Below are 7581 nucleotides of genomic sequence, written 5' to 3'. Positions count from 1 at the left end.
ATAATCTGATGAACATCTGCTCTTCACACTGTGCTTCAGCTCCTCTTACTGGTTTGACATGACACAACGATTGAGTCTCTCTCAGACCTGCAGACTTTTAATGAGAATCTTTGTTTGGCTTTAATCTGCAGATGAAGGAGGAATGGTGTCACATTTAGGCTTCCATAATGTCCACAGTCTGTCACTGAGATCTGATCCAGAGTCAGAGTGAAGACACACATTTGGACTGTTTCCTGTTTGACTCCAGAACATTTTGAATGAGTTCAGCTCAGTGAAGAGTTCCAGCTGGAAAGATGATCTCTGTTTGCTACCTGCTGCTGTCAGGTACGACTGTTCACGTCCACACGCAGGAAAAACCTGCTGACTGTTACCAAACGGAGCAGAAATCTCATCACTGGACAATAATGATGAATGAACTCAGAGCTGCTGATATCAGATCTGATTTCAGGGGAACTAAACACAGAAATGATTGGCTCATTTTAGCTTTCTGAGCCATTATCTGCTGGTGTGTCGCTAGTTGGCAGAAAATGATTTGTATTCCTGTTCAGGGCTTCAGTGTTATGAGTCCAGATCCAGGTGACAGCAAGTCAAAATGATGTTACCTGTCTGTGTCCAGCAGCAGCCTGTATTCACTTTGAATATTGTTCTAACCTGACATGGATCAGTTTGTCTTTGATTGGTTTGTAAATGTCACTGTTTCCATTGGACCTGAGTGACGGTACAAAGACAGAGAGGAGAGAAAGGAGAGAGAGGATGGAGACAGCAAAGAGAGAGCAAACACAAACAGGTGAGAGTGGACAGGTGACCAAGGTCAGCAACCAATCAGAGAGCTTCTGTTGAGCCACAGTCACTGATGATGACTGCACATAACCAAGCAGTGTGTTACTCTGATATCAAATATGGATCCTGCTCTTATAATAATGATCATCAGATGATATTATTGCGTTATTTTGTAGCTGAATACGATGTTTGTGTGATTATCAGTGAAAGAAGCAGTGAGGAGGATGGAGAGAGAGAGAGGACAGAGGGTGAAGTTAGAAACACTAAAAGGATTTTTCATGGATTTCATGGATGATTTGAGTGATTTCCAGCAGGACACTTAAACATGTCAGTGGACGTCCTAAAGAACATATTCACTGATATGAAACGTGTCATTGAACAGGATTAATATCAGTGGAAACATGGTGGAAACAGCTGTGACTGCATGGATGTGACACACTTCAAATCTGTTCTCCACTCTTGGATTTGGGATCCATGGAGCTGCTGCTGAGTCTGTACAATAAAGGATGGTGTGGAAGGTTGCAGCGTACGGACACAAACACTTTGTGCTTACAATCTGATTTGATTTTCAAAATTAAACTACTAACCTACACTGATCAATGATGTTAATAATCACATCTGGACTCACCCAGCCTTTCTGTAGTTCCTCACAGCTGGAATCAGTCTCTGTCGTCCCCGCTCTGATGTTTTGTACTTCTGCAGGTCAAACTCATCCAGAACCTCCTCTGACATCTGCAGCATGAAGGCCAGAGCTGAGCACTGGATCTCAGAGAGTTTCTTCTTTGACTTCAGGAACTCTTGGATCTCCTGAAATAATGAGAGGTGGTTCATCTCCATCAGACAGTGGAAGATGTTGATGCTTCTGTCAGGAGAGATTTCATCACTGTTCATCTCCTTCAGGTTGTTGATGACTCTCTGGATGGTTTCTGGACTGATCTCTGTCTGACCCAGCAGACCTACTAAGAGTCTCTGGTTGGACTCCAGAGGCCATGAAGGAAGCGAACAAACAGGTCCAGGTGGCCATTTTCACTCTGGAGGGATTTTCTCATGACTTTAGTCAAAAAGACATCCATATAAGGTCCATATAAGACATCCATCCTATAAGACCTGGAAGATCTGTTTTCGTATTCTTCTCGGAGATTCCCTAGAAAACCTTCCACCACCTTTGTCTTCCTGTTGGTGTGACAGTGGAACATGTAGACTGCAGCCAGAAACTCCTGAATGCTCAGATGAACAAAGCAGTAGACTGGTTTCTGGAAGATCACACACTCTCTTTTGAAGATCTCTGTACAAACTCCTGAGTACACCGAGGCCTCTGTCACATCCAGACCACACTGCTCCAGGTCTTCTTGGTAGAACATGATGTTTCCTTTCTCCAGATGTTCAAACGCCAGCCTCCCCAGCTTCAGAAGAACTTTCCTGTCAGCCTCCGTCAGCTCCTGTGGACTCGTCTCATGTCCCTCATGGTACTTGTTCTTCTTCCTCTTTGTCTGAACCAGCAGGAAGTGTGAGTACATGTCAGTCAGGGTCTTGGGCAGCTCTCCTCTCTGCTCTGTAGTCAACATGTGCTCCAGAACTGTAGCAGTGATCCAGCAGAAGACTGGGATACTACACATGACGTCGATGCTCCTGGATGTCTTCATGTGGGAGATGATTCTGCTGGACAGCTCTTCATCACTGAATCTCCTCCTGAAGTACTCCTCCTTCTGGGCGTCAGTGAAGCCTCGTACTTCTGTTAGCCTGTCAACACATGTAGGAGGATCTGATTGGCTGCTGCAGGTCGGGAAGTTATCCAGACGAGAGCCGAGGGAAGCAGATTCCCCTGGATGAGGTTGTCAGCAGCTGGCTGACTGATGACTTCTGTGTGACATCAGACAGCAGCTTCCTGTTGGTGAAATCCAATGAAAGTCTGCTTCATCCAGGCCGTCAAAGATGAACAAAAGCTGAGAGACAGCCAGCTTCTCTGCTGTGACCTTCTGTAATGTTGGATGGAAAACATGGAGCAGCTCCAGAAGACTGTACTGCTCATCTCTGATCAGGTTCAGCTCCCTGAATGAAAGCAGAACCACCACACTGACATGTTGGTTCTCCAAGCCCTCTGCCCAGTCCAGAGTGAACTTCTGCACTGAGAAGGTTTTTCCAACACCAGCCACGCCGTTGGTCAGAACCACTCTGATGGGTCTCTGTTGGTCAGGTAAGGCTTTAAAGATGTCCTGGCACCTGATTGGAGCGTCATGGAGGGCGTCCATCTTGGAAGCTGTCTCCAGCTGCCTCACCTCATGTTGGGTATGAACCTCTTCACTCTGTCCCTCTGTGATGTAGAGCTCAGTGTAGATGGTGTTGAGGAGGGTTCTACTTCCTGTTTCATCACTTCTTCAGTCACACGTTCACATCTCCTCCTCAGACTGATCTTATGTTCATCTAAAACCTCCTGCAGACCAACATCTGCTGAAAGAAAGAAAAACAGAAAGAAAACTCTTCAATGTCTGAACAACACAAGAAGTCCAGTTTTCAGAAATGAGTCCATCAGCAGACAGATGTTCAGTCTTACTTTGTACACAGCTGCTCTGACTGGCTGTCTGCAGTCCAGCTCTGCTTCTGGATCTTTCTCCACACTGTGCAGAAGCTCTTATGGTGACACAGAAAAGTCAAGTGGAGATACTTCTGTCCACCTTTGATTAGACTCATTATAAAAAGGAAAAGTTTGAACACAGTCATGTTTCCAGTTCACTGACTTACATTTATTCCATGGACACTCACTCTAACCTGAACCACAGCTACAACCCAACATTGTTGAGGCCTCATCTCCTCCTTTCCTGACTGTAGAGGTTAAATATGCAACAACCAACAATAAAAGAATTTGGTTCATTTCAAAGAAATTCACACGGTGACCAAGTAAAGTAACCGTAGTAAAGGAGACAACATCCCGTTGATGGTGGGATTATTTAAAAGATTTGCTTTAGTCACATCACCAAATGCAGTTGAACCACCCGTGGATCCATGTTTGACCATTCTACCACTCTGAGCTCTGCTTTTTAATCATTTTATTATTATCATCATTCATTCATTCATTCTTTGGAGGGGGGCTGTTTCCTAATGCCGCCCTAATAAGGTGATGTTCAAGGGGAAATATAACAGAAACTCTTTCAGTGTTATTCATGAATAAATTAACAGATAAACTGTGAAGAAGAAAAAAACTGAGATTTAAAGGAGAGAGTGAGAAACTTGATCATCCATCCTCATAATCCATGTTTCTCAGTATCTGCTGTGACCATCCTGCAGTAATAACTACAAGTCTACATTTCTGTGACTGTTGATCAATCACAGCAGGAATCTGAGCTCATCTCTGCACACAGAGCAGCTTCAGCTCTGGGATAAACTGCTCGCTTCACGTCCTTCTCAGCTCACAGACTCTCATCCTGATATTTGCCTTTAACATTTGATGGTATAATTCATCTGAGTTTACACTTTATCTGCATAAATACAGAAAAACAGGCCCAAACACCATAAACCATCAGTTTCACCATGTAGAATATATTGTTGTTTCCTTGCTTTTAATCCAGAGAAAAACTCTGATTTTGATTTTCTCTGTTCTCTTTGCCACAGCCCATCCCAGCAGCAGCTGAAGCAGCTGACTGTCACAACACTGAACAACCTGGCTGGCACACATGTTAATGTTAGCCATTTAAATATTAGCAGTTAGCTGAGGCCACAAGAAGAAGAGGCCCTAGAAGAACGATGGATGATAAGATTAGATTTTCAAGACTAGGCAGAGACGTGTTTTCCTTTACTGTCTCTTACAGAGGAGGGAGCAGATACCAGACGAGGTCACGGAGGTACGGGGAGGATTCGCAGCAGACAGCAAGACTGCCACGTCCATGCGAGAGAGCGATGGCTACGATAATCTCTGTTTTTGTCTCACTATATAATGTTGTACAGCCCATTTGAGGGTTATCCTCTCTGTGAACCAGATGCTTGATTTCACACAGAGGTCCACCAACTCAATTTGATCAGTTATGGAACGATTTACCTCGACAGGCTCCTTCACTCGCTGCTTTTAAACCTCCTTTAAAACACACTTTTACTCCCTGACCTTTGACCCAGTGTGACATGTTGACTCACTACCTCAGACAGCTTAAAAATAGTCTTTTTGTTTTTGGTGCTGCCTAAAGACCCGTAAAATATCTGTCCTATATACAGTTATGTTCAGATATTTTTGTACTACATCAGGAAACTCAAAAATATAGTTTGTAATATTCTAATCCTTATTTTGAAAACTGTTTTTTGTCATTTTTCTTCTCCCATTGCATCAAAAATCATTATTTACACTGAATAAATGAGTCAGCAGCTCTCTTACATTGTTGCTGCAGGTTCATTACTGAACACTGGAGGTTGTCCTTTGGACCGGTCACTCCTCACAGACACACAGCTGGATGCTGCAGATCCTGCTCCATCCTCTTCCTCCATCTTCTTGATGTCAGGGTGGAGTTAGTCTGAGAGGCAAACACACACACTCAGAGGTGCTGTTGTACTGGAAGCATCACACTGACGGGTTTCTAAAGTTCTCATTGATCATTTCATGGAGTTTCTGTGGTAAACACTGTCCTGTGACGTATGTGTTATGGTGAGGGTCATGAGGGCTAACCAGCCCCACTCCTTACTCCTCATATTTCAGCCTGAAGCACAAGAACAGCCTCAACCTAACCAGGAGGCTGTAACCTCAAAGGGACTTCATGGTTAGAAATAAAGGTTCAATGAAATGAAGCAGATCATAAAAACATGAGTTCCAACTTTAAAAGAAGCATCCACACGATGACGGCACAGCAGAGGAGCACTTTCTCTAACACACTGATTCAGTTCCACTGACACAAGGACACACACAGGAAGGCACACACACACACACAAGCCTTTATAAGAAACAACACAATCATCTGCGCTTGTCAATCCAAGTCCTTAGCCCATGAGCCCGCGGTATCAGACCACAGATATTCCCTTACTTTGAAAAAATAAAGACAGTTTTCAGATCAGACCTGATGTTTATGCTACAGCCTGTTTACCAATATAATCAATATCAGATATCAGAGCAACAGAAACCTCGGTGATCAGGACGCTGGGACTGAGAACAGGAAGTGGCTCAAACGTCACAGTTTCATGACGTCAGCCTGAACTCCACTCACAGAGTTTCTGTCGCCATTGTAGTTTTTAAAGTCCCGTGATAAAGGCGGGTCTTTCTGTGGATCCGCACGCTCATTGGCTAATAGCTCGAGATTGACACATCGTTATCCAATGAGCGTGCGGGAACTTCCGACATAAAGTTGTTTCCTTTGAAAAACCAAAGTCTGATTATTTTTGTCTCCACTGACGGAGCCTGTTGTTCCCGCCACAGAGACACAGTAATGTCAGAGCGGTGTTAACACTCACCCTGCCTCAGCACAGCTCTCACTCTCCTCCTGCTCTCTCACACTAAACGGAGGCTCAGCTAAACTCACTTCCTCTCTACTTACAGGAAACCAGCGCTCAGAGGAGCCGACCGGCCTCACATTTCACCCACAGACACGAACAGCGTGGAATTATTTTATGTCATAAGAAGAAACATATTCATGTTAACACTCACCTGCCTCAGCTCCACCTTCCTTCACCTGCTGCTATGAACAGAGGCTCAATACTTTCACTTTCACTGCTCCTCCCTAAACACAGAGGCTGCTGGGACTTGTAGTTTTTCCTTCCGGTGCGGTCTTCCTCTTTGTTTGTGTTCAAGTTATTTCGATCATGTAAACATCAACAGAACACATGAAGCCACACACAGTTTGTATGTCGAGGTGGGTAGGAGGGTTTGAGGGTTTGGAGAGGGGTCAGAAGGAAGAGGTCTCTCAGTCTGGACAATCCACATTGATGGCGTTGCATCTTTCAACGTGTTTGTGGGTCGATTTGGATGCTCCAGGTGTGAGAGCAGCCACTCAGCCTCTACTGCAGATGTGTGTCACAAGTTCATCTAGTAGTAGGCTATGGCACTTGGCCACAGGTGGCAGCAGTGGCCTCCATTGGAGACTGCTCCAGCTGCTATGTGATAGTCCAGCTGCAAACTGAAGATCATATGCAAGTTTTGGAAATTAAATTGTACAATATAAAGCGCCTTAATGCGACTGTTGTTGTGATTTGGTGCTATATAAATAAAATTGAATTGAAATTCAGAATATTCTTAACTTAGCTTTAAAACCAACCCAATCTAACTCTCCTCCACACTCAAAAACAAAGACAAACCAACTGACACATCTGAGTCCCTCACTTTCTTCAATCCACTCACTCTCACAAGCTCCACTTAGTCACACTGGTTCTGTTTATTACTAATTACTATTGTCTCCCCAGAAACACTTCCGTTTTATTTTTTCCTATTTGTGTTTTTGTTTTTTGTGCTTTTGCAGCGTTTTTGTTATTGCTAGTGTTTTAAGTTGCAGTCCGTTTGGCCTCTCAGGGCCACCGTAGCTATAGGCCAAAAATAAATACATAACATTCAGTTCAATTCAATTTTATTTATATAGCGCCAAATCACAACAAAAGTCGCCTCAAGGCGCTTTATATTGTACAGTAGATAGCACAATAATAAATACAGAGAAAAACCCAACAATCATATGACCCCCTATGAGCAAGCACTTTGGCAACAGTGGGAAGGAAAAACTCCCTTTTAACAGGAAGAAACCTCTGGCAGAACCAGGGTCAGGGAGGGGCGGGGCCATCTGCTGCGACCGGTTGGGGTGAAAGAAGGAAAACAGGATAAAGACATGCTGTGGAAGAGAGACAGAG

At 44.1% G+C, this 7581-nt stretch overlaps 1 long non-coding RNA gene across 1 annotated transcript; it reads right to left on the bottom strand.

Moving 5' to 3' along the window:
• Window positions 1–3172: 3172 nt before the first annotated feature.
• On the bottom strand, window positions 3173–6482 carry LOC109199827 (uncharacterized). Its single transcript, XR_002060126.2, has 4 exons — window positions 6395–6482; window positions 5138–5273; window positions 3332–3408; window positions 3173–3228 (listed from the first exon to the last, which is right to left on the bottom strand). It is a non-coding gene; the product is annotated as an uncharacterized LOC109199827 (long non-coding RNA).
• Window positions 6483–7581: the final 1099 nt, after the last annotated feature.

This window comes from Oreochromis niloticus, unplaced genomic scaffold, assembly GCF_001858045.2.
Source record: "Oreochromis niloticus isolate F11D_XX unplaced genomic scaffold, O_niloticus_UMD_NMBU tig00007364_pilon, whole genome shotgun sequence".
In the NCBI taxonomy this organism is placed as follows: Eukaryota; Metazoa; Chordata; class Actinopteri; order Cichliformes; family Cichlidae; genus Oreochromis; species Oreochromis niloticus.
This window is presented reverse-complemented; position numbering and strand designations above follow the sequence as displayed.